This window comes from Carassius auratus, chromosome 25 (assembly GCF_003368295.1).
Source record: "Carassius auratus strain Wakin chromosome 25, ASM336829v1, whole genome shotgun sequence".
In the NCBI taxonomy this organism is placed as follows: Eukaryota; Metazoa; Chordata; class Actinopteri; order Cypriniformes; family Cyprinidae; genus Carassius; species Carassius auratus.
Genome location: NC_039267.1, coordinates 1837257 through 1849404, shown reverse-complemented (window position 1 = coordinate 1849404; position 12148 = coordinate 1837257). Strand labels below are relative to the sequence as shown.

The 12148-nt window shown below is 37.8% G+C and overlaps 2 protein-coding genes across 14 annotated transcripts in view; one reads left to right on the top strand and one right to left on the bottom strand.

Moving 5' to 3' along the window:
• Positions 1-12148, bottom strand: part of LOC113042956 (contactin-1a-like) — a 551632-nt gene that overhangs the window by 115918 nt on the left and 423566 nt on the right.
• The window catches only part of LOC113042954 (neuronal cell adhesion molecule-like), a 61509-nt gene that overhangs the window by 23933 nt on the left and 25428 nt on the right, over positions 1-12148 (top strand). The gene's annotated exons all lie outside the window — the stretch shown is intronic.

Genomic DNA, 12148 nt, shown 5'->3' with positions numbered 1-12148 from the left:
AGAAGTAGAAGTGTGTGTCTGCAGTAACATGCTGACACAGTTGCCTGAATAAACATGAGTCTTCAGCATATGAAGGAGCTGTAGATGTGTTTGCGTCTCTCAAATCAGTAACACACCACTTTGCTTCGCTGTCATTCATCATCGCCAGCTGGCTCCTGATTGGCTGTGAGGGTGAGGGGCGGATCCTGTGATAGATTACAGGAGCGGTGAGATGTGATTGATTCACGTCCTCTCTCTGATGACTGTACACATGATCTGTAGTAAGGAGAGCAGACGGTTCGACAGCGAGGAGGCTCTCTACAGGTGATCAGATGTAGCAGCAGGTCTGAGATCAGCGGTCATATGAGCAACAGATGCTCCCTGCGTCTCAGTGAACACCTCAGTGTCTCTCACGCTGCGAGGACAGTGTGCTCACTTCATTACTCTGAAGCTCCACTGCTGCACACCGCTTTATGAGCTACACTTCAGCTTTAACTGTTAGTGTGCACTATACAGATAGTGTGCACTGTACATATAGTGTGCTGCTAGTGTGCACTGTAAATATAGTGTGCTGTTAGTGTGCACTGTAAATATAGTGTGCTGTTAGTGTGCACTATACAGATAGTGTGCTGTTAGTGTGCACTGTAAATATAGTGTGCTGTTAGTGTGCACTATACAGATAGTGTGCTGTTAGTGTGCACTGTAAATATAGTGTGCTGTTAGTGTGCACTATACAGATAGTGTGCACTGTAAAGATAGTGTGCTGCTAGTGTGCACTGTAAAGATAGTGTGCTGCTAGTGTGCACTGTAAAGATAGTGTGCTGTTAGTGTGTACTATACAGATAGTGTGCTGCTAGTGTGCACTGTAAAGATAGTGTGCTGCTAGTGTGTACTGTAAAGATAGTGTGCTGCTAGTGTGCACTGTAAAGATAGTGTGCTGTTAGTGTGCACTATACAGATAGTGTGCACTGTAAAGATAGTGTGCTGCTAGTGTGCACTGAACAGATAGTGTGCTGTTAGTTTGCACTGTAAATATAGTGTGCTGTTAGTGTGCACTATACAGATAGTGTGCACTGTAAAGATAGTGTGCTGTTAGTGTGCACTATACAGATAGTGTGCTGTTAGTGTGCACTGTAAAGATAGTGTGCTGTTAGTGTGCACTATACAGATAGTGTGCTGTTAGTGTGCACTGTACAGATAGTGTGCTGTTAGTGTGCACTGTACAGATAGTGTGCTGTTAGTGTGCACTGTACAGATAGTGTGCTGCTAGTGTGCACTGTACAGATAGTGTGCTGTTAGTGTGCACTGTACAGATAGTGTGCTGTTCGTGTGCACTGTAAAGATAGTGTGCTGCTAGTGTGCACTGAACAGATAGTGTGCTGTTAGTTTGCACTGTAAAGATAGTGTGCTGTTAGTGTACACTGTAAAGATAGTGTGCTGTTAGTGTGTACTATACAGATAGTGTGCTGCTAGTGTGCACTGTAAAGATAGTGTGCTGTTAGTGTGCACTATACAGATAGTGTGCTGTTAGTGTGCACTATACAGATAGTGTGCTGCTAGTGTGCACTGTAAAGATAGTGTGCTGTTAGTGTGCACTATACAGATAGTGTGCTGTTAGTGTGCACTGTAAAGATAGTGTGCTGTTAGTGTGCACTGTAAAGATAGTGTGCTGTTAGTGTGCACTGTAAAGATAGTGTGCTGTTAGTGTGCACTGCACAGATAGTGTGCTGTTAGTGTGCACTGTAAAGATAGTGTGCTGTTAGTGTGCACTGCACAGATAGTGTGCTGTTAGTGTGCACTGTAAAGATAGTGTGCTGTTAGTGTGCATTGTAAAGGTAGTGTGCTGTTAGTGTGCACTGTAAAGATAGTGTGCTGTTAGTGTGCACTGCACAGATAGTGTGCTGTTAGTGTGCACTGTAAAGATAGTGTGCTGTTAGTGTGCACTGTAAAGATAGTGTGCTGTTAGTGTGCACTGTAAAGATAGTGTGCTGCTAGTGTGCACTGTAAAGATAGTGTGCTGTTAGTGTGCACTGTAAATATAGTGTGCTGTTAGTGTGCACTGTACAGATAGTGTGCTGTTAGTGTGCACTGTACAGATAGTGTGCTATTCGTGTGCACTGTACAGATAGTGTGCTGTTAGTGTGCACTATACAGATAGTGTGCTGTTAGTGTGCACTATACAGATAGTGTGCTGTTAGTGTGCACTGTAAAGATAGTGTGCTGTTAGTGTGCACTATACAGATAGTGTGCTGTTAGTGTGCACTATACAGATAGTGTGCTGTTAGTGTGCACTATACAGATAGTGTGCTGTTAGTGTGCACTGTACAGATAGTGTGCTGTTAGTGTGCACTATACAGATAGTGTGCTGTTAGTGTGCACTGTAAAGATAGTGTGCTGTTAGTGTGCACTATACAGATAGTGTGCTGTTAGTGTGCACTATACAGATAGTGTGCTGTTAGTGTGCACTATACAGATAGTGTGCTGTTAGTGTGCACTGTACAGATAGTGTGCTGTTCGTGTGCACTGTACAGATAGTGTGCTGTTAGTGTGCATGCAGTTAAATGTCTACACTCAGTGCACTTAAGTGTGTTCCTTCTGTAATAGAAGCATGCTTCTTTCTGATTCTGCGGTCTCCCTGATCTCAGTGGACTGTGTGTTATAGCTGATCATTTAACACAACAACCGCTGTGTGTTTCTGAATGTGTGCGTTCAGCTCTAACGTTGGCATTGTGACGGTGAGCCGCTGCAGTGCATTCTGGGTGACCTGATTGACTGATCTGAATAGCTGTGCTTCTGTTGACCTCCATAAATCACAGAGCTGTGGATCAGTACAGATGGAGGCCACATCCAGCTCCTGACGAAGCTGCTGTTAGACTTCCTGTTTGTGTGCGCAAGAAGTCAAGTGCAGGAGAAAACTGTAAATATGTAAAACTGCATGAAGTCACAATTACCTTTTTCTCAGAATTGTGAGTCAATATCTCACAATAATTGCTAAATGTAAACTCAAAATTGTAAAAAAAAAAATGTAATTCTTGCAATCAATTTGCAATTATGACTTTTATGTTTATATCTCGTATTTAAGAGTTATTAATTTTCAGGTGTAAAATCTGAATTCTGAGAAAGAAAAAAATATGTTTCTTGTGATTGCAAGTTGCAGTCTATAAAATTGCAATGTGAGTTTTTGATTTCCAAAATGTAAATTTAGAATTCTATTCGAAATTAGAATTCTCACTTTTTGATTTTTTGTTTCTCAGAAACGCAAGTTTAGGCCAGAATTGTGAGAAGAGAATTTGTAGTAGGCCTAGTTTTTATTGTATTTTTATGGGGAGGAAACAAGCTTCTGTATCAGTCAGGTGCAGGTGCAGTGGAGCAGGTGTAATGCGGTGTGTGTGTGTCTGTGTGTGTGTGTGTGTGTGCGAGTGTGTGTGTGTGTGTGTGTGTGTGTGTGATGGGTCAGCAGTCAGTCCAGTGTCGGTCTGATCAGGTCACTGCTGAAGACGACACACAGAAATGAAGCTCAGAGCTGGGCTTTCACATGCTACCATTCCAGTAGAGTAAAGTGCATCAGTTACAGTTCATAACGATGAAATATCACCAGGCCCGTGTTCTTGTGACTCTGAGAAGTGTTGTGAAGGATGGACCTGTTGATTGTGCTGGTGTTTTAGGGCTCTGAGCCGCTCGTCCGTGACTGATTCTCTCACACTCTGAATGGGGTTTTGTTCGTAGCTGTGCTCTGGGATCGTGGGGTCGTGGCTTTCGAGGGCAATGAAGAGGAAATTATTTCTATTCACCTGCAGCGCTTGAATGAAGAGAAAAGAGCCACACAATCCCTGCATCTGATGGGAAATATACTACATCTATATCCCTCACTCCATCTATATATACACAAGCAGTTTGGATTTGTTAATGCTTTCGAAATAGTGATTTCTGAAGATCATGTGACACAGAAGACTGGAGGAATGATGCTGAAAATACAGAAATAAATGACACTTTAACACAGATTCACACAGAAAACAGATAGTTTACATTATAATAATGTGATAATAATATAATAATGTAATAACTGTTTATTGTTTTTATTATATCAGATGAATGGAGCCTTGGTGAGCAGAAGAGACTATTGCATTTTGCATAATAGATGCATTTTGACACTTCAAAATGAGTTTGTTTAAACATTAGATTTTCAGATTTTCTTGCATTTAATTGCCTTTGAATAATGCACTTTATTACAGTGTCAGATTATGAAATGATTTCTAAAGATGCATTTAAATATTTAAAAAAAATAAGCACTTAAGTTCAGCTACATACACTTGATTTAAGTTGGATTTAAGTCTTGGTTTCCTGCACTGGTTTCTCACGAGTCACGTAGTGCCACACTGAAGGTGAAAGACTTACATTAAATGTGCTTTCATCGTCCCACACAATGGGTGTCAGGTTGGTGTGTTACAGGCACAATAGAGGCCGAGCCGGACGGGATCGTACACTTCTACACTCCACGGACACAATGAGTGTCTTTATGTGTGTGTGTTCAGAGGGACAGTGGAGTGGGAGTGAGCTCTCCTCCAGAGGAAACCTTTGAGACGAGCAGGTGGAGTCTGAAGAGAGGCTTTTCACCAGGGACTCACTGAGAGGCTTCAGTCCCACACACACACACACTCACACACACACACACACACTCACACGCACACACACACACGCACACACACACACACACACACACACACACACACACACACACACACACACACACACTCACACACACACATGATTGATGGAAAATCAAGTAAAGCTGAGCTGCTTCAGTCCAGTTAGAGTTCATCTGGAGATATTATTGACCTTATTCTGACCTTTATTTGATCAGAATCACTCAAGTTTTCAATTACTCTAAACTATTAACCATGTTGGTGGGTTTGCATGGATAGACTCTGGTTAGAGTTTTGTCTAGTTCAGTGTAGATTTGTCTGAAGGACTAAATCTGTGGCTGTGTCCCAATTCACTTGCCCTAGATAGTGTGCCACATGAGGATAACGGCCCAAATTATAGTATGCTACAGGTGGAGTACTAAAAAAAATAATCATGGCATAGTTTACCATGAAGTATTTGCAACTGCTTGATTTCATTTACATCAGTAGCATGTTATAGGAAGAGTTTATTTGTTTATTTGTATTATTCAGCTGTAATTTCAGCATTTATCAGTGCATTTTTAAAATAAAAAAGGGGTTAATGGCACTGCAAACTAACATAAACAAACAATGAATGATTAATAAAGCCATTAAAATATATCACTGATTATTATTTAATGTTAGCTAATGCATGCATGCATATTACTGGGACCTCATTGTAAAGTATTACCAAATTATCATAATTTCAAAATGCATTTATTCACATTGCTTAGAATCATTGTGAATCTGTTAACTGTATTCAGTTTAAAAGTATGCACATGGCTAAATATGGCTAGCTGTGGAACAAACAATATTAAGTTAGTTCATATACGGTACTGAATCAAACTGAATCAAATGCAGTTAGTTCATGTATGACACTGAATCAGATGCAGTTAGTTCAAGTATGATACTGAATCAAGCTGAATCAGATGCAGTTAGTTCATGAATGATACTGAATCAGATGAAGTTAGTTCACGTATGATACTGAATCAAGCTGAATCAGATACAGTTAGTTCATGAATGATACTGAATAAAGCTGAATCAGATGCAGTTAGTTCCCATATGATACTGAATCAAGCTAAATCAGATGCAGTTTGTTCATGTATGACACTGAATCAGATGCAGTTAGTTCATGAATGATACTGAATCAAGCTGAATCAGATGCAGTTAGTTCATGTATGACACTGAATCAGATGCAGTTAGTTCACGTATGACACTGAATCAAACTGAATCAGATGCAGTTAGTTCACGTATGGTACTGAATAAAGCTGAATCAGATGCAGTTAGTTCACGTATGATACTGAATAAAGCTGAATCAGATGCAGTTAGTTCACGTATGATACTGAATAAAGCTGAATCAGATGCAGTTAGTTCATGTATGACACTGAATCAGATGCAGTTAGTTCACGTATGACACTGAATCAGACTGAATCAGATGCAGTTAGTTCACGTATGATACTGAATAAAGCTGAATCAGATGCAGTTAATTCATGTATGACACTGAATCAGATGCAGTTAGTTCACGTATGACACTGAATCAAGCTGAATCAGATGCAGTTAGTTCAAGTATGATACTGAATCAAGCTGAATCAGATGCAGTTAGTTCATGAATGATACTGAATAAAGCTGAATCAGATGCAGTTAGTTCACATATGATACTGAATCAAGCTAAATCAGATGCAGTTTGTTCATGTATGACACTGAATCAGATGCAGTTAGTTCATGAATGATACTGAATCAAGCTGAATCAGATGCAGTTAGTTCATGTATGACACTGAATCAGATGCAGTTAGTTCACGTATGACACTGAATCAAACTGAATCAGATGCAGTTAGTTCACGTATGGTACTGAATAAAGCTGAATCAGATGCAGTTAGTTCATGTATGACACTGAATCAGATGCAGTTAGTTCACGTATGACACTGAATCAGACTGAATCAGATGCAGTTAGTTCACGTATGATACTGAATAAAGCTGAATCAGATGCAGTTAGTTCATGTATGACACTGAATCAGATGCAGTTAGTTCACGTATGACACTGAATCAAGCTGAATCAGATGCAGTTAGTTCATGTATGACACTGAATCAGATGCAGTTAGTTCACGTATGACACTGAATCAGACTGAATCAGATGCAGTTAGTTCACGTATGATACTGAATAAAGCTGAATCAGATGCAGTTAGTTCACGTATGATACTGAATAAAGCTGAATCAGATGCAGTTAGTTCATGAATGATACTGAATCAGATGCAGTTAGTTCACGTATGATAATGAATCAAGCTGAACCAGATGCAGTTAGTTCATGAATGATACTGAATCAGATGCAGTTAGTTCATGTATGATACTGGATCAAGCTGAATCAGATGCAGTTAGTTCACGTATGACACTGAATCAAACTGAATCAGATGCAGTTAGTTCACGTATGATACTGAATCAAGCTGAATCAGATGCAGTTAGTTCACGTATGATACTGAATCAAATGCAGTTAGTTCACGTATGATAGTAAGTTCATGTATGATACTGAATTAAACTGAATCAGATGCAGTTAGCTCATGAATGATACTGAATCAGATGCAGTTTAAACATGTTTGACACTGAATCAGATGCAATTAGTTCATGAATGATACTGAATCAAGCTGAATCAGAAGCAGTTAGTTCATGAATGATACTGAATCAGATGCAGTTAGTTAATTTATGACACTGAATCAGATGCAGTTAGTTCATGAATGATACTGAATCAAGCTGATTCAGATGCAGTTAGTTCATGTATGATAGTAAGTTCATGTATGATACTGAATCAAGCTGAATCAGATGCAGGTAGTTCATGAATGATACTGAATCAGATGCAGTTAGTTCATGAATGATACTGAATCAGTTGCCGTTAGTTCATGTATGATAGTAAGTTCATGTATGATACTGAATCAAGCTGAATCAGATGCAGTTAGTTCATGTATGACACTGAAACAGATGCAGTTAGTTCATGAATGATACTGAATCAGATGCCGTTAGTTCACGTATGACTCTGAATCAGATACAGTTAGTTCTTGTATGACACCGAAACAGATGCAGTTAGTTCATGAATGATACTGAATCAGATGCAGTTAGTTCACGTATGACACTGAATCAGATGCAGTTAGTTAATGAATGATACTGAATCAGATGCAGTTAGTTCATGAAGGATACTGAATCAGATGCAGTTAGTTCATGAAGGATACTGAATCAGATGCAGTTAGTTCACGTATGATAGTTAGTTCAGGTATGATACTGAATCAAGCTGAATCAGATGCAGTTAGTTCATGAATAATACTGAATCAGATGCAGTTTGTTCATGTATGACACTGAATCAGATGCAGTTAGTTCACGTATGACACTGAATGAGATGTAGTTAGTTCATGTATGACACTGAATCAAGCTGAATCAGATGCAGTTAGTTCATGTATGATAGTACGTTCATGTATGATACTGAATCAGATGCAGCTAGTTCACGTATGACACTGAATCAAACTGAATCAGATGCAGTTAGTTCACGTATGATACTGAATCAAGCTGAATCGGATGAAGTTAGTTCATGTATGACACTGAATCAGATGCAGTTAGTTCACGTATGACACTGAATCAAACTGAATCGGATGCTGTTAGTTCACGTATGATACTGATTCATGCTGAATCAGATGCAGTTAGTTCATGAATAATACTGAATCAGATGCAGTTTGTTCATGTATGACACTGAATCAGATGCAGTTAGTTCACGTATGACACTGAATGAGATGTAGTTAGTTCATGTATGACACTGAATGAGATGTAGTTCATGTATGACACTGAATCAAGCTGAATCAGATGCAGTTAGTTCATGTATGATAGTACGTTCATGTATGATACTGAATCAGATGCAGTTAGTTCACGTATGACACTGAATCAAACTGAATCAGATGCAGTTAGTTCACGTATGATACTGAATCAAGCTGAATCGGATGAAGTTAGTTCATGTATGACACTGAATCAGATGCAGTTAGTTCACGTATGACACTGAATCAAACTGAATCGGATGCTGTTAGTTCACGTATGATACTGATTCAAGCTGAATCAGATGCAGTTAGTTCATGAATAATACTGAATCAGATGGAGTTAGTTCATGTATGATACTGAATCAAGATGAATCAGATGCAGTTAGTTCACATATGACACTGAATCAGATGAAGTTAGTTCATGAATGATACTGAATCAGATGCAGTTAGTTCACGTATGACACTGAATCAGATGCAGTTAGTTCATGAATGATACTGAATCAGATGCAGTTAGTTCACGTATGACACTGAATCAGATGCAGTGACTTCTTGAATGATACTGAATCAGATGCAGTTAGTTCATGAATGATACTGAATCAGATGCAGTTAGTTCACGTATGACACTGAATCAGATGCAGTTAGTTCATGAATGATACTGAATCAGATGCAGTTAGTTCACGCACGTATGAAACTGAATCAGATGCAGTTAGTTAATGAATGATACTGAGTCAGATGCAGTTAGTTCATGAATGATACTGAATCAGATGCAGTTAGTTCATGAATGATACTGAATCAGATGCAGTTAGTTCACATATGACACTGAATCAGATGCAGTTAGTTCATGAATGATAATGAATCAGATGCAGTTAGTTCACGTATGACACTGAATCAGATGCAGTTAGTTCATGAATGACACTGAATCAGATGCAGTTAGTTCATGAATGATACTGAATCAGATGCAGTTAGTTCACATATGACAGTTAGTTCATGTATGATACTGAATCAAGTTGAATCAGATGCAGTTAGTTCATGAATGACACTGAATCAGATGCAGTTTGTTCATGTATGACACTGAATCAAACTGAATCAGATGCAGTTAATTCACGTATGATACTGAATCAGATGCAGTTAGTTCATGAATGACACCGAATCAGATGTAGTTAGTTCATGAATGACACTGAATCAAACTGAATCAGATGCAGTTAGGTCATGTATGACACTGAATCAGATGCAGTTAGTTCACGTATGATACTGAATCATATGCAGTTAGTTCATGAATGATACTGAATCAGATGCAGTTAGTTCACGTATGATACTGAATCAGATGCAGTTAATTCACGTATGACACTCTGAGCTCCTCATCTTCAGAGGTAAAGGACTGTGTGTTGTGTGTGAATGCACCGATAGAAGCTTCTACAGCAACAATAGCAGTGAAAGCATTGGTCAGCGGTGGTCAGCACATCTGAGCGGGGCTATTGATCAGAGACCAGCTCACATTAGCATCACAATCACACACATTAGCAGCTCTGCTGACACACACAGTTCACACAGACACTCAGATCCGTGTGGAAAGCATCCCACACATCAGAACACTTTGCTTTACACACTGTGAGGAGTTGATTCTGCACTGCAAACATGGTTTTCTCTCTCGTTTTCTGGAATAAATGTCTCAACATCAGAGTTATTTTAGTATCACTTATCAATAATATTTTGACTTTGTATTGCTTTCATGTTAATTTTGGTTATGCTTTTGTTGTCACTTTATGGGCAATTTATTATTTTATTTGTTTTTTTTTATTAGTTTTTGTTGCTTTTTAATACATTTTAATGACATTTTAATAAAAAAATATTTACAAATATTTTAGAACAATATTCAAAATATTTTTTTAATAATCATACAATTATATATATATATATATATATATATATATATATATAAAATTCCAGTGAATATATTTTGATTTAAGAACATTGTTATTTATTCTAGAAAACGATGCAGAAATAGTGATGTAGATCATCATTTTCTCAGCGTTCTTCGTGTTTAAACACTTTCTCGATGATTTGAGATGGTCCCAGTGTGTGAAATGTGTATTTTGTACTAATGCTGTTCTCTAGATGAGTACGAGCTTGTTAAAGCTGCTGTTTGAGATGCTGCACATTCAGCTTTGATTAAATAATCAAAGCATGTGGTTAATTAGCTTCTGATTAGACTGCTGTCGCTGTATAATAGTTCTCTGTTGTTGTAGTTGATGCTGGTGAAGAATCAGAGCGGATGAATGCCGTGTTTTCCTCTTTGCTTATTAAAAAGGTCAGAAGGACTAAAGCAGGAAATGGATTTCTGGAAGCGGTTCGTTGTCATGGATACGGCCCAACCGTCCAATGATTGATCAGCCACAGCTTGCGCATGTTAATGAGTTTGATTCAGAGAGTCGTTCAGAGTTCAAAGGAGTTGATTCCGATGAATCACAGAAACAGTGTTTGCATAGTTTAACTGTTTACATATGCAAATCAGCCCTCATCATCATCAGCATATGAAAGCTATAGTTAAATAAATCCATCAAATAAAGAAGTTTTGTTACTAGTTTGCAAGAAGTTAATTGAAAAACCAAAAGAAAATGTAAACTTATTTTATTTCAGTAAATTAAACCTAAAACTGAAATAATAATAATAATAATAATACAAAAAACACAACAAAATTATTTTTTTAACTAAAATTAAAATGACTAAAATTTGAAAATAAAAACTCATTTAAAATGTTAATAAAAATTTTATAAAAAATAAATATAAAAATTAAATGTAAATAAATTATACTGAATGCATATTGTAAAATAATAATAATAATGACAATTTCTAAAATTATATCGAAAATATTTAAAACTAACTAATATGAAAATGTAAAACAAAAGTGGTGTTTTTTTATGTTTTTGAGACTGGAGTCTGCAATGATGGGTAAATCTGATTATTATCTGTGTGTGTGTGTGTGTGTGTGTGTGTGTGTGTGTTACAGCGCTCCGGTTCTCATGCTAACAAGGCCTGGTGTCTGTAAGGCGCTGCCAGAGATGATGGTGTGTGTGTCTGTCAATGAGAGAGAGGAATCTGTGTGGATTGTGTGGCTGTTTGTTAGTCTGAGTGTGTGAGAGACGGGAATGTTAATGGATTCAGGGTTCAGAGACGCGCTGAACAAACATTTGCTTTCCATCGTCTGGAAAACAGCACAAATGAGCAGAAGACAAAAGCAAGTGTCCTTGATGAAGGCCAAGAAACACAAGAGTATCTTTAACCCATTCATCAACTGTTTTCATCTTTAACCCATTCATCAACTGTTTTCATGTTCTTCATTCATCAGACTCCAGCAGAACTCAGTTCTCGATTCACTGACATGTTTCTCAGAAAACAAGACTCTGATCTAGATTTGATCTTCATTAAGATTAGCTGTTAGTATGTGAGTATATATTCAGTATACGGGTAGAATTGAACATGCACATCATAGTTTTTAACTAGTGTTAGTAATTAGGGAGAAAATAAAATAAAATGAATGAATGATGAAAAATAAAAACTATATTTTAAATAAAATCTTAAATTGTTGTATTTGTTTAGCTGGATGAGATCAGAGATCATGAACATGTTGTTGAATGATTGTCCAGACGCTCCTCAAACACTGAACTCGGTCAGCGCTGCTGTTTTCATCAAGCGTCCGCCTGATTCATACACACACCATTCATA